We start from the raw sequence: 16,139 nt of genomic DNA, 5'->3' as shown, positions 1-16,139 counted from the left end.
AAGTCATGTGTAAAAAGAGTAAAATCTAAGTTAATGAAAATTCACTGTATACTCCAAAGGTCTTACTTCTCAAGTATAAAATGATTCATTAGTTCAGTAAACACTTTTTTTAGGGCCTGCGATGTACCAACACCCTGCTCACCACGGGGTATGTTGGGTTGAACCAGACCAGTGCTCTGCTCTCGAGAAGTTAAGTTTTCAATATACTTCTTCTGTAGTATTGCATCAAACTGCATCATAGACTGCCAATCTATCATTTTTTAACCTACAAAAATGGAAATTGTATACGGTTGAACCTGTAGTGGCTATACCGTACTACTGCACTGATTTAACCTCAGGGTAAGAAGGCGTTCCGACGTGGATGAGTGGGGTGGGCGACGCTGAGCAGACATCCGCGGGCACACGCTACTGAGATCACACTGGTCCTGCGCCTCGGAGAAACACTGGACATCGCTACAGGGCTCTGGCAAAGGGATGGGGGCGGAAAACACTATTTATCTGTGCTATTTGAAAGTACTGTAATGTTGGTGGTAGTTTAGTGGACACATTTAAGGAAAGAGAAGATGGATATCATGAGATTAGTTGTAAGGTTGTTCTATTAGTTTAGGTGAGATACAACGAGGAGCTGAATTAAATCTACTCTGGAAGTGTTAGAAGACAATATTTATGAAAATAACATGATGGCTGTGATGGGTAATTGTATGTGTCAACTTGACTGGGCCCTGGGGTGCCCAGACACTTGGTCCAACATAATTCTGGGTGTGTCTGGGAGGGTTTTTCTGGGTGAGATTTGAATTGGTAGCCTGAGTAAAGCAGAGTCTAGTCCCTAGCATGGCTGGGCCTCATCCAGTCAATCGAAGGCCTGAATAGAATAAAAAGGCTAAGAGGGAGCTTCCAATGCCTGACTGAGCTGGGACATTGGTCTTTTCTGGCTTTTAGCCTGGAACTTACACATTAGCTCTCCTGGGTCTCCAGCTTGCCAACTGCAGATCTTGGTATTTCTCAGCTTCTATATTCGTGTGAGGCAATTACTTGTTCTCTTCTCTCTCTCTCTCTCTCTCTCTCTCTCTCTCTCTCTCTCTCTCTCTCTCTCTCTCTCATTGGTTCTGCTTCTCTGGAGAACCCTGACTAATACCGATTTTGGTACAGAGAGTGGTCCTACAGGAATAAAATGTTAAGGATGCATTTTCTGAATTGTTTCTGGGTTTTTCTGGAATTGGTTCTATATTCTGATTAAAGACACTACTGGCTCTATTTCTAATAAAGCGAGCACTAACATTTTAGGATGTGAGCGACAATATCGACAGGATAAATATCACAACGGGATACTCCTACCCAACCACTTAGAAGAAGCAAGGATCTGGCAAACTGATGAATATACTGATGAATATAATGAGGTTGGCTGGGTGCTCCTGCTGCTGCTGGACGAGGTGGGGAAAGACAAGAACGAGCTCAGGAATACAAAGTCCCAGCTCAAGCACCACGGAAGTGACCTGAAAGCTTCCACATGTGCTCTGACGGAGATCCTTGCCTCCTGTGGCCACAGGGCCGAGACTGCTGGGCATCAAGTGCAGGATCTCTTCCTGAGGCTGGCTGAATTACAACCCAAGTGGAATGCCCAGGCTCCCCGGTGTCTACTTTAAAGTGAGGGCCTTGAGGGAGAAGGAGGATCCTGAAAGTTGGAAAAGAGACGTGTGGGGAGACCCTGGTGAAGCCAGGGACATTGAGTCCCTAAATTCTGATGAATCTGAGTCAGGGGAAGAGGCAAACCTGCTTCCCATGGAAGCAGCCCCTCTGCCCCCTCTGCGGGGATTAACCCTATATTGCCTGAGAAAACTGTAATGGCCGCCCTTGGAGGCAGCTGCATACAAGACGATGCTGATTCTCAGAACCACCCCCACACCCATCATTGCTTCTCGATCTATAACTGCACCCATGTCCCAGCAAGCCCCTAAAGGTAAGGCCCCTGAGGAGACATGCTCCACTGTAAAAGAACTACTTGAGTTGTATAATTTATACAAACAGAAATCCAGGGCACGTGTGTAGGGATGGATATCATGAGTGTGGGACAAGGGTGGAAGGAGCAGAACGTTGAATCAGGGGACTCACTGACGTGGGCTCCCCAAGCAGAGATTCTGCGTTTAATGTTGCAGCTCTTGGAGGCAGAAGGGGTTCTGACAATTTGGTCGGTCGGTTGGTTGGCTAAAGCGTGGACCAAAAAGTAGCCCATAGTGAGCAAGTTGGAAATACTAGACCTGCCTTGGTTTAACGTAGAGGAAGGGATTCAATGGCTCAGAGAGACTGGAATGTGAGGGTGGACTTGTCATTTACGACCTCCTCACCCACACTGGGACAGTCTAATGGACAGGTCCTTTACCAACGCTGTGAGAAACAAATTTGTGAGGGGAGCCCCCAGGATCCCTGAAGAGCGCTTTGATTGCTCTTCTCTGTAGCCCAGACCTTACAGTGGGAAAACTAAACGCAATGGGGTAACTGGATCCCAGGGAGGCAGGGGCCAAGGGCAGCACTGAAGACAAAGGGGGTGTGGTTTCTGGAATAGACAGCAGAGTCAAAGCATCAGTAACAAGAGTCTGACTCATTCAGATCTACGGCACTGGCTGGCTGACCATGTTATTCCTGAAAGTGTGCCTACCAAATCAGGCCTACCAAATTCTTACCTGATCTGTATAAACAAAAAGTTCCAGGTCAAGGGCATAAATTCTAACCTGAGTTTAAAATATGGAGAATCACAGACCCTCAATCGATTCATAGACTTGAGCCAGTTTACTTGCCCAGAATTTGTTGAATGAAGGGGACACTGGGTGCCCACAGGAAGGACCCTGGTGCACTGCCAAGAACTTACCCTGTCCATCTTTTTCCAGCCTTCCCCAAAGTGATGTAAACCTTCTCCCAGAGTACCTGCACACTGGGCAAAAGAACCTAACCAACCTGTTGGGGAGTACTGTGCACTGGCTCTGAGTCACAAGGTCCAGGAGACCCAAGACATCCCTGTTGGCCACCAGGCAGAGCAGGAGCTTACAGAGGTCAGGTGATCAGTGGAGTCTTAGCTCAAGTCAGTCTGACAGTGGGCCCACTGGGTCCCTGAACTCATCCTGTGGTTATTTCTCCAGTTCTAGAACGCATAGTTGGCACAGATACACCCACATCAGTTCTTTGACCTGCGGCGTGAGGGCTAGTATTGTGGCAAAGGCCAAGTGGAAGCCACCAGAGCTGCCTCTACCTAGGAAAGTAGCAAACCAGGAGCAGCACTGCGCTGCTGGGGGACTGCAGAGATTAGTGCCGTCAAGGACTGAGAGATGCAGGGGTGGGGACTCCTCCCACGCCCCCATCTGACAAGTCTATCTGGCCTCCAGAAGACACACGGCTCTCAGAGGAGAACCATGGATATTGTAGCGTAACCAGGAGGAGACTCCCACTGAAGGTTCTGTACCAGATGTGGTTTCACTGCTTGGGCAAGTTAACACATCCTCTGGTTTCCGGTATGCAGCTGTTGATCTGAGAAATGCCTTTTCTTCCCGCCCCGTCAATAAGGACCACCAGCAATGTACCTTCACTGCCCAACCTCAGGCGTATACTCTTCAGCCCTACGTCAGTTTAGTTCACGGGGATCTTGACGATCTTTCCCTTCCACAAGACAGCATGCTGTTCCTTTACACAGATGACATTACGCTGATGAAACCTAGACAGCAAGAAGTAGCAACTACTCTAGACTGACTGGTAAGACATTTGTGTGTCAGAGGGTGGGAAATAAATCTGACAGAACTTCAGAGGCCTTCTACCTGAGTGAAATTACTAGGGGTCCAGGGATGAGGGCCATGGTGAGATACACCTTCTCAGGTGAAGGTTAACTTGTTGCATCTGGCTCCTCCTACCATTGAAAAAGGAGCACAACATTTAGTGGGCTTCTTTGGATTTTGGAGGTACCATGTCCCTCATCTGGGTGTGTTACTCTGGCCCATTCACTGGGTGACCCAAAAAGCTGCTAGTTTCGAGTGGGGCCCAGAACAAGGTCCAGGCTGCTGTGCGAGCTGCTCTGCCCTTTGGGCCACGTGCCCCAGCAGCTCCTATGGGGCCTGAAGTGTCGGGGCAGATTCACCCCTTAGGAGATGCTGATTCAGCCCTTAGGACTGTGGAGCAAAGCCCTGTCAGCCTCTGTGGGTAACTACACCCCCTCTGAGAAGCAGCTCCTTTCCTGCTACTGGGCGTGAGTAGAGACTGAATGCTTAACCATGGGTCACCAAGTTACCACGTGACCTGAGCTGTCTCACAAACTGGGCTCTCCCTGACCCACCAAAACATACAGTTGGGCGTGTACGGCAGCACTCCATCATCACATGGATGTGGGATATGTGACGGGGGCTGAGCAGCCCCGAAGGCACAAGTCTGTCACGTGAAGTTGTGCCCGAATGCCATGGTTTCTGCTCCTGCCACACTGCTGTCCCTCTCCCAGCTGGCACCTACGGCCTCCTGCTGAGTTGCCTACGGTCACCTTATTGAGCACTTTATGGACATGAACTCACAATTAACCAGAGGTGAGCAATATCGTTTCCATTTTACAGTTGAGGAAGCTGAAGCACCAAGAGGGTAATGCCTCGCCCGAGACCAGTCAGCTAGAGCTAGGCTTTGAAGCCAAACAGCCTGACACCAACATCTCCCTTTGACAAACATTCCTCTCCACGTTTTCTAACATTCCACAGGACAAATGTGGGAGATCTCCCGTTTAGCCCTGCTGCGATTTCTAGTAAATTCCGATTTCTCCTATTGGAAAGGGATGATTGTGAGGAGAAGAGTGGAAAGAGGAAGCAAGCTGGATATCCAAAAGATACTCGAGTAAGTGGATTTAGTCAAATTATTCTAAAAATTAGCAATAACAGAGAAAATGGCCTAGGATATTTCCTGTAATAGACACAGAACTTTTAGGGGGAATACTGTTTATTTTTCACCCCAAACCCACACATTTATAAATAATTTTTTAAGTTTATTTAGAGAGCTAATTTTCACCAGTAGCTTATTGCCCAAGCATACCTTTCTCCCACACTAATGTTTCTCATTTGCTAAACTTTTAAAACAGTTAGTCTAAGGTGACTATAGTTAACAATATTGTATTTATACTTGAAAGCTGCTAAGAGACTAGATCCTACATGTTCTCACCACACACACACACACACACACACACACACACACAAGGTAACTATATGACATGATGGACGTGCTACCATCTAATAGTGATCATTTCACTACATGTCTATAAATCATCACGCTGTACACTGTAAACTTACACAATGTTATATGTTAATTATATTCCAATAAAGCTGGGAAAAACTAAAAACAGCATTCATACAGCCCTTAAAGTGATCAGAACACTAGTTTCTTAAATAATCAGAAAGTAATTTCTCAGTTTATTGTACCATCTGTTATCATGAAAGACCAAGTTGTATTAGATACAGACTGTCCTGAATCTACTAGTCTCTCTTTTGAAAACTATTTCCTCACTCGCTAGTAAATACAAGGAAGGGAGTACTAAATATATGAGCAGAAATCAACCACATACAACATGCACAAACTATAGACAAAATCAATGAAACCAAGAGTTGATTCTTTAAAAAAATCAGTAAAATTCATAAACCTGTAGCTATAATGATTAAGACAAAAAAGAGAAAATTCAAATCACCAAATTCAGGAATGAAAAAAGAGACACCAACGCAGGTTAAAAGGGTGGTTAAGAAATGTTATAAACAACTTTATGTCAAAAAATTTGACAACCAGATTAAATGGGCAAATTCCTTGAAAGACACAAATTACTAAAATCCTTGCAAGAAGAAATAGAAAACTGAATAGTCCTATAATTACTAAAGAAGTTGAATTCATAATTATAAACCTTCCTGTAAAGAAAATTTCAGGCCCAATTTCTTCAAATAGAGAATTCTATTAAACATTTAATAGACTCTGTTTCAGAAAATCGAGGAGCAGGGAACACTTCCAAACTCATTTTACAAGACCAGCATTACTCTGATACCAAAATCAGACAAACATCATAAGAAAAGAAAAATTATAAACATCTCTCATGAACAAAAATGCAAAAACCCTGAACAAAATATTAACAAGTCAAATTCCACAATATATAAAAATGATAGCACATCATGACCCGGTGAGGTTTATCCTATGAAAGCAAGGTTGGCTGAACATTCAAAAAATTAATTAATGTAAGTCACCATATTAATAAAGGAATAAATTGTACGATCATCTCAAAAGATACAGAAGAAACATGTGACAAAATTCAACACCCATTCATAATAAAAACTAGGAACAGATGAGGACATCCTCATGTTGATAAAAGACATCACACTTAATGGTAAAAGACTACCTTCTCCCTAAGATCCGAAACAAGGCAAGGATGTCCACTTTTACTACTTCTATTTGATTTCCTAACAGACTTCTAAAGGCTTGTTTCCCAAACTTCATTTGTTACCCAGCTGTCTTAAAAATTTTTGTCATATCTTCATAACTCCTGTACAGCCTCACTTTGGGAATGGCTTATATAGAAGAAAGAAACAAGTAATAGAATGTCAAGAGTCGAAAGTTTCTTAGGAGAGGGATTGTCTGAGGGCACATGTGTGCAGAAGATCAATAGCCATTTAGATAGTCAATTAGTTTGACTTGGCCTAAGTCCCCCAGAAAACAGAGCCTGAGGCCAAGTTTAAGTGTGAAGGCTCTCTCAGGAAGTACAATCACGGAGCAGCAAGAGTGAGGGGACCAGAACACGAGATAGGAAGGAGGGAAAGCAAATGCCAGTGGCTGCATTAGCAAGCCGGCCAGTTACAAGAAAACGGAGACGACTGCCCAGTCGCACTGGATGTATTTCAAAAGGGCTCTTTGGAAGCACAGCGCTTTGAAACAGTCCATCAAGGAGAGGAACTATCAGCCGACCCCTTTCCATCTCCCAGCCTCAATGGTCCACGCTTGCCTGCCATGTGGCCCGTGAACAGTCCTGCCCTTCCTGGGAGCACGCCCCTGCTTGTCTGGGCAGCTACTGGAGGAGCCGGACACCAGGCCTTAGGGTGAGGTGCTTCCTCTGAGCCCCGGTGATGGGCGGGGCCAGAGCCCCTGCAGGTCTGGTCAGATCTCATCTGGGTTCCCAACAGGCACCATCCTGGAGCCCAGCGTTCACCCTGAGGGGGCGGTGGTAGCAGGTGGAGTCAGACACTGAGGCGACCGTCATGGAGTCCAGGGAAGTCCGCTGACCACGCAGCGAGAACCCAGGGGCCGGTGGGGCGAGCAAACTGGGAGGTGCATGAGCCGGGTCTGAGGAATCCTGAGGGCTAACTGCTGTGTGTGACCTGCTCCTACCCTGAAATGCCCTTATAAAGGTGGCCCATGTTTTCTGAGACCCTCTGGGATACATTTTCTCACAAATGTGTCACACGCCACTGTTTACTGGCAATACACACAAAGAGTTGCTCCCTGAGTTGTCTCAAATGTTGCAGGGAGTAGAATTTAACAGACTCTCAAATCATTTTGTGTGGCAGAAGCCTGAGGCCAGTTTTTCTACTGAGGTGCACATCCAGGTAATAGACCTGACATCACAGACCCCAGGGCTCACCCGAGAAGGTTGCAACTCCTGCTGTTCTTGATGTAACCCATTCATTCTCCCGTCTCTCTCCTACTCAAGGGACCGTCTCCTGAGAGAATCGCATATGGGCGACCATTTAAAAATACATAAGTCATCTGTAATGATCACCAGTAGTTAGAGAGTGAAATACAGTGTTTAAGCCTTTTAGCTCTGGAGTTCTTAAACTACCAAGCTTCTGCCACTTTCTAACTGTGCTACCTCTCCTGCTTCATTTATCTCATCCATAAAACACGGATAATAATGATATCCACTAAAGTTGGTTGTATGACAAATGAATTCATCTCTTACACCACGAGTGAGAACCGCTGAGCAAAAACGAAACATTCAGTAAATGGTAGCTAGTAGTTATAGCTATGATTACCTGTGATTATTATTTGAAAACCATCATTAATAACAAATGATTTCATTTATCCGTATGCCACTGGTATTCAATTCGATTAGATTTAATTTGATTTGATTCAATTCTATGAATAGAAACCAGTGCTCTATAAGAAAGGTAGAGACAGTATTTTGAATTTGCTACAATTATTTCTTTGAGAAAACTGAAAAGCTACATGTACAGTTCAAGTGCCAACCTCAGTAAGGTGTATTCCATTTCTGTAGGTTAGCTCTTCATTCTAATTCTTATCAAGAGCTACAAGATTCTGGGTTCTTTACTGAAAAGGTTATTCTGGAGTTTTCAATTGGTTTTATTCTCAATAGGCAGGCTGAGTTAAAAACTGGAAACTGCCAGAACTTGGGTCTCAGAACCATCGATGGAAACGAGCTCATGCACACAGCGAGGTGGGAGAGCTGCAGAGCGAGATCAGACAGTGTGGGTGCAAACAACAGGCTTTCTGCGTGGGTGGCTGTCTTTTTCCACGTGCTGTCTCCTTCCCAGGATGAGTTCTCAGTTACCACACACAGGCGTTCAGTAACAGCCAGCGCTCCGGGCACCGGACCCCATGTCTACCTTTTCTGGTAGCAGCTGCTTCATTCTCGGGCCTCCCAGCACAGAGCTCTTGGGCTGCTCTTTGTTTCATCCCATAAGCGTCTGCACCAGTCTGCTGATGTGTCTGCCTGGCCCCCAGCACATGAGCAGCTGCTAGAAGGCAGCAGGGTCCTCACCTCTCCCCGGGGCTCAGCACAGTGCCAAGCGCTTATTAGTTGTCCATATTGATTCTGTTTTCTGCCCTTTGACCTTTCCTGCAGGATGATCACTTCTCCACCCCAGGACCTCCTGCCACTAAGAACCCCGAGAGCGAGCAGCGCCTGTTGCAAAACGTTAAGGCCATTGTGAACCAGCAGTGTCACCTCACTGAAGTCTTAAGTTTTACCATATTTGTTTGATATAAAATAATGTCTTCCATTACCTACAAGTAAATATCTTTCTCCCTCCAGTCTTCAAGTAAAATGAATGCTCAGTGAACATTTAGGTGTGTGAATGTCTGGACACCCCAGTTTGAAGAGCACAGCTGTCTTGTCCACTGTGCCTGTACCAGGTGACCGTTCCTACATCGTCCCCCCCAATAATTCACAAAGCTTCCACCCCCAGTCTGGCACCTATGCGCCTGCTGCCTCATTCTTCCTCCCCCAGGGGGACACATTACTCTGACCAGCTCATCTGCTCACTGTTTCTTATGTCAGTCGTGCTCAATTTTATCTCTGGACTTTTGTACTCATTCTCGAAAATGCCGTATTTTCTTTATTCTGTTCTCCTTGATCCTTAAAGGACCAACTCATACACTTCCCCTAAGAAAACTACCCAGCTCAGGCGTCTTTACCTTCTCTAAAATCCTCCGTCACAACAATTATTACCGTTTCTCATTGTTTCACGCATTTCCTTTATCTTTTTGGCTACTTTTAAGGCATAGACTTCCCTCTGTATGACCCACATGGTACAGAGTGGACATTAGACAAATCAGAGAGCACCGGAATTCTTCTTGGCTCCTGTGGCTACTTGGTCTAACCTCCTACAGTAATACACTCAGTTATTTACCAAGCATGAATTTTTCTCCAGCTTCAATAAAGTTGTAATTGACAAATAAAAATCATGTCTATGAGTATTTCAGGTGAACGTGACGTTTTCACATGCATCATTGTGAAATGATTACCACATCAAGCTACTTTACATATTCATCACTTCACATAGATACAATTATTTGCCAACGTGAGCTGACTATTTTGTACAAGTCACTATGTGTAAGAATTTTTGCTCTACTATATTTGAAGGTGTTACTGGTCTTGCCTGAACATTTTGCCTGACAAAAAGCTTAGTTCTTTACAAGGAGGTTTATCTTTATTTTTGGACAACTGTGCAAGTTTTTCTTTATGACGATCTGAAATGTTTTCCTGACCTTAGTTGTCCTTCTGAAACAGTTTAGAATGAATCCAGTACGTCTTGACTGTAACAGCCCTTTGAAGTTCACATTCTATTTTTTTTATAGTTCTATCTCCAGCTGACATTCAAATTCTTGCCTTCTGTTCCCCCTTCTCTGTGCAGCCTCTTCTACAACTTCATGCTTTCCAGACCCTTCCTAATCTTGTCTTCTTCTGAACACGCGTGAGTTTGCCACAGTCCTTTGGAAACTGAATGTGGAAGTATCTGTCGATTAACGAGGGCACGTGAACACTTTAGCCTGGAGACCAATCTCAAGCGCACGCAGGCGAGTCTGAGGTACCTAGAGCTCCAATCAGTCTTGGTTGTCTTCCTCAAGTCAAGCTGGCTGACAACAATCAGATTCAAACTAGTCTATTATTATCAAAACAAAAAACAAAAAACAAATGACTAGCAAAAATGTGTTGCAGTTGCTCTTTGGAACACATAGAAATCAGCACGTAGCAGAACACACTGTGTTCCTAGCATGGTACCAGGGGCCAGGTGTATATATGGTAGTGAACAGAGATGGCCTTTGCTATCAAAGAGAATTCAGTGTTTCTAGAAAGAAAAAACAAATAATAAAAAGGAAACAAACAAATAACAAATTAATGGAATTGCTAGAAAAGAAACAAACAGGACAAAGAAATGGAGTAAAAATGATGGGCCCACTTAGCTAGGGTGGTGAGTGAGGGAAGGCGTCCTGGTTTCCTGTGATGCCGACACAAGCTGAGATCTAAAGAGGCGAAAGAGACCGCCATACCAAGTGAGAGGGCGGTCTTCCAGGAAGAGGAAGCCAACTGTGCACCAGCCTTAGGGAGGGAGACTTTGGTTTGGTTTTAAAACAAAACGGAGGCCAGAGGGCGGGAGCAAGAGCAAGACAAGACAAGAGTGGAGAGGTAGGTTCCTGTGGGGTCTGCTAGGTCACGGGAGGCTCTCGGCAGGATAGAACTCAGAAGTGGCTCTGGATTTAAAAGTATTTTGGCTGCTAGAGACCAAGCTAGGAGGCCATTGCAGTGGTCCAGGCAAGAGAGGACAGTGAGTGGCTTGGACCCGGGTGGCTGCACTGGGGCTGAACACAAGTTGACAAATCTAAGATATACTATGGAGGTGCTAACAATAGTTTGCTGATATATCATCTCCCCAAAAAATGCATGTATTGATGAATTTTTACAAACTAAAAAGCGGTATTTTCACGCTAACCATAGGCACATCAAATAAATGGACTTTTTTGTTATCTTAAAAAAAATACCCAGAAAACAATACGTAGCAGACTTTCTATTGAACTGGCAGGAAGTGGCTGTTCATATTCCAGATTTGAAACATTTGGCACTATCTATTCTGAACACATGAATGAAGAGAGAGAGAATCTCATCACTGCAGCTATACTCCTTGGAGCAGAACAGTGGATCCCAGGCGCATTCTGGGGTCACATTATCAAACACTAGTTGGTTTAGCCTTGGATTGGTGGGTCAATAGTCTAGAAAAACAGATTTCTGCTCATTGGCTAAAAGAACTTTCCCATAACTGCCTTTTGAGGAGGTAAGCTTCAGGACAAATTATCTGTCAGAACTTCTGTCTTCCCACTTCTTACCCCATGGCCATTTAACTGGCCTAGGGTATCCGGAGAATGACCTGCTTTGCTTTTAGGGCCTTTAGAAATAAAAGATGGATGTAGTGGTTCTCAGGAAGGAAATCAGCACAAAATGCAAGAAGCTGAGGCTTAAACTGTGCCCATGAAATAAAGACCCAAAGAAGAAGGAGAAGACATTTTAATCCTATTGCGAACAGAAACTGATGGTGGTCTTGGACAAGATTCTTGATTACAAATATTCTGTGACTTGGTTTACCTAAATGTTAAAGTCATAAAAGTCAATGATTCTCTCTCCCCCTGTGGCTTACTCACAAATTAAAATCTGAAAAATCCCCAAAACCGAAAAGGAGAAGTGAGAGAAAGTACCTAATAGTCAAAAAAGGAAAGAGGGAATTATTCAAGACCCTGGCAGCATTAAACAATCATGACTCAATGAGCCGAGAAAATCCATGAGTCAAAAATGAAGAGTTTCTCACCAGAGAAAGTCTTTCCTCTGCTCTGTGAGCCTTGCTGTTTCACTAATTTCTAATCCTCTGAAAGGTTGGATATCAGCACACAGTGAAGGTACAATGTCACCGAGACATTGTGACCCCATCCTCATCTTACCTATTGACCTGTAACCTAAGGTGCATTTGAAATAGGGTGAGAACTTGGCATCTGTCCTTTGAAATGCGGCCTCTGGATTGATTTCACGAGTGGCTTTTCTGGAAAAGACCTTTAGTGTTGTTGGGGGCATCTCTTCCGAGCAAGTCTCTTACCCTCTCTACACCTCAATGTTTTCATCTGTAAAATGAGAATAGCACCAAGTGTATTCCGGTTGCAATTTTAAGTGGTAAGATAGGCTTAAATGATGGGACAAAAATTCTTGAAACTATGTTTCATGTGAGTGTCACATTATTATAATATCAGTGATAACACATGCTAGCTATTATTAATTACACAACCTCATCCATGGTCACAGTTTCAGCTTCCGTGTAAATGCCGGTACCTCCAGGTCACTGTTCGGCCTTATTATCCGACTCTGCAGCCATGCGCTCCTGTACCGCAGCCCCCAAAGTACTCAGCCCACAACTGTCACCCTCTGTCGCGCTTCAATGTGCAGCCCTGCATGTTCCCACAACCCTGCCCGGGCCACGTCCCTTCCTCTCTGTCCCCACTCACACCCACTCTCCACTCCACCAAGATCTGCAGTGAAGTACAATGACACACATGTCTGTGTCTCTGTTCACGCCCTTTACCACACCTGAAATGCCCTTTTCTCCACACAAACAAATCCTGTGCGTTTTCAAGGCCATCAGTTCCATCCCCCTTACAACTTCATTTTCTTGAGCTAAAATATACCTCATCTATATTAAGTTGGTACTTAATTATAGCATCCTTATTTGTGTTTCCATTTGTTTGCTGAATGAAAATCTAACTTTCCAAATCAAATTGGAGCCTTCCTGTGCATACAGACCATCTAATGCCTTCTGCAGATCTCCTACAGAGTGCATCACCACTGAATCACACAAACTGGGGACCCATTGGCACTACTTGATTTTAATGGAATCTCTACTGCAGTCAGTTCTTTTTGAAACAAGCTTAGGACATGCTGTGAAGATGGCTACAGGACTAGTACAGACCATATCTGTAATTCACTAAAACCTCTCATAATAACTACCACTTAATCACGTATGCCATGTGCCAGACCCCTTACAAGGCCAAAATATAATTAATGCTGCCTGAAACCTGTTACTGTATCCATTTTACAGATGAGAAAACTGAGAGGTTAAGTGATTTTCCTCAGGAGATAGAGCTAGAAGGTTATTACCCTCAACAGGTATTAGGTTACTGCAAAAGTAATTGTGGTTTTTGCAATTATTTTTAACCTTTTAAACCACAATTACTTTTGCGCCAACCTAATAGTCATACACTTTCCCTGTTGAATAGCACTGCCTGGTACTCCTTTTATCCAGCAGCAGTACAACAGAAACAGTCTGGTCTTATTTAATTTCTTATGTGGAATCTTTGTAACTAGACGTTACAAACTGGCAGTCCATGGCCGAATCTGGCCACCAGGTTTGTTTTATTTGGCTCACACATTTAAAAATAAATTAAAAAAAAAAAAAAAAAATATATATATATATATACACACACACACACACACATATATATATATTTAAAAGCAGACATTTTTAAAGCAAATGATTTTACATGAAAATTTGTATACCTCGCTAAATTTGAATGAATTCAAGTCTTGAAATAGATCAAATAATTGAGTGAGAAAAAAATAAAGTACTAGAAGAAAACATTGGTACTTGAAAGGCCTTTCTAATAAATATATGAAGTTCAAAGGCCATAAAAACTTTTTGACATAAAAATCAAAAACATCTATATAGCAGAGAGAAGGAAAGGGAGGGGTAGAAGAAAAGAAGGAAGGGGAGAAAATGAGAAATCGAAAGACAAATGAGGAAACACCATTTGTAATATGTAAGGAGACGAATGCCAAACTATCCCTAACATAAAAGAAAGTCATCAAAATCAATAAGAAAATGACTATACTCCCAATTCAAAAAGAAGAGAGAACTAGGAATTCACAGAAGTAAAATACAAGTGGTCAAACATATGAAAAGATGCTGTAACTTAATAACAATGAAAGAAATTCCAATCAAAATAACAAAATACAATTTTCACCCGTCACACTGGCAAACATTAAAAAGATAACTACACCAATATCCAGTATTGGCAAAAGTGTAGGGGCATAAGCGCTGTCATACTGATGGTTGGAAAATTTTTGTAATGGGGGATTTTAAAAAATTAAATGTATTGGGGTGACATTGGTTAATACAATTATATAGGTTTCAAATCTACGTTTCTATAATACATCATCTATGTACTGCATTGTGTGTTCACCACCCAGAGCCAGCTTAATGTTTCTTCACTTCAGTTACCTTGTTCATAAAAGTTATAATAATATCTAATTATTAGAGTGGCTGTAGGGATGAAATGAGAATAAAATGCAGTCATAAGTACCTGCTAAGAGGTAGTTGTCAGTACCTTCACTAATTGTCATCAACTGTGCCCTTGAGGGGCAGGATTCTGCCTCTGGAATCCCTGCACGTTTTACTCAGTTCAGTTTTAGACATAAATGGGCACCAAATAAATATTTCTCCATAGTTATGGCCACATGACTCCTGTTCATGTGAAGTTGAATGAATAGTGAGTCTTGTTCCATTTTTTCAGTTTAGAGACTCTGCCTTGTACTGGCTAATCCTAAGAAATGTTGACCTTGTTCATTTAATTGAAGACTTTATACGTGAAATGCTAGAATTGCCCAGGACTGCCTAGCAGTGCTCTGAGATTGAAGGGGTGCAATACACAAATGCAATGGTAAATCTCTCTGCAGGCAAAGCAGGGCAGAAAGGTAGAGAGGAAGAAACTGTGTTTGCATAAACCCCAACCCAATCTTCCTTTCAGTTTACTCATCGTGATTTTACTACAGATAAAAAGCAGACCTGTCTACTAACCACCCTCCTTAAAAAAAAAAAAAAAAAAAAAAAATTAAACACAATCTTTTCAGGTTTGAAATCTTAGAAAGTTTTTGCAGTTTGACAATTCTTGTGAAAACAACCTCAAAGGAAAATACAAGCAGTCCTAACTTAACAAGTCTCTTAAGAATTTGATTATAAAAATCTCTTCTTGACTGTGAGCATGAGACACATGTTGTGTGACTAAAAAGATCTGTTACAGGGAAAAGAGATTCTTTTTGAGAATTGGCAGGGGATTCCTGATATGCTCGAGCCAACCATCAGACCATGTTTTCTCCGGTTTGTGATTTCAGAAGGAATTTCATTTCCGCCACAGTGAGTTTCCTCCCCTTTGTTGATTGCTTTTAATCCTTTTTTTAAATTGCTTTAATGCCATTAAAACTTGAGCTTTTAAAAACTATAACTTCTGAATGTGGAAAAACAAATTGCTTGCTCATTCTCATTTTCAGTGATGGAAGGTATGAGTGCAGACTGAGGTGCACACACCTCCCTTCCTTTCAGTTTTTCCCTTGTTAAGATGTGGAAAGTAATAAAGACAGTAATTTGAATAAAGGTGGGAAGACCAAGTCTTGGGCAAATTTCTCCATTGTTTTTGCTTAGATTACCAAGTTGATGTGAATAAAAACTCCAGATTTTTAAGGTAAAATTAATGCCAGGATTTCAGCATGTATTTTTCCGTTATATCAACTCTCTAATCAACTTCCATCTTTCCCTCTTCGAAAGGGGAAATACGTACCAATGTTTCACACAATGGTTTGTAATTTGTTGAAGTTTTCCAGGGTTTATCTTTTTACAAAGTCCTCATCACTATGATCCTGTCAAAAACTGAGAGCTGTGAATGTACTATGTATACTCCAGGGCAGAAATTCACATTTAATTGGAAGGAAATGCTTGTTTGTTTTTTCGTTTCTTTGTTTTTGTTTTTGTATGTGCATATCAAAGTTATTACAAACACCACCAGCAGAAAACAATGTTTGTTTCTTAATTCATTAGGCACAGTAGGACCATCTA

General features: G+C 42.7%; 1 pseudogene; it reads left to right on the top strand.

The window, feature by feature from the left end:
• The first annotated feature begins 1,875 nt into the window (after window positions 1–1,875).
• Window positions 1,876–8,980, top strand: LOC117037861 (uncharacterized; annotated as a pseudogene).
• The last annotated feature ends 7,159 nt before the right edge of the window (window positions 8,981–16,139 follow it).

The sequence above is a fragment of the Rhinolophus ferrumequinum genome, chromosome 18 (genome assembly GCF_004115265.2).
Source record: "Rhinolophus ferrumequinum isolate MPI-CBG mRhiFer1 chromosome 18, mRhiFer1_v1.p, whole genome shotgun sequence".
Lineage (NCBI taxonomy): Eukaryota > Metazoa > Chordata > Mammalia > Chiroptera > Rhinolophidae > Rhinolophus > Rhinolophus ferrumequinum.
Note: the sequence above shows the minus strand (reverse complement) of the source record. Positions and strands in the feature narration are given on the sequence as shown.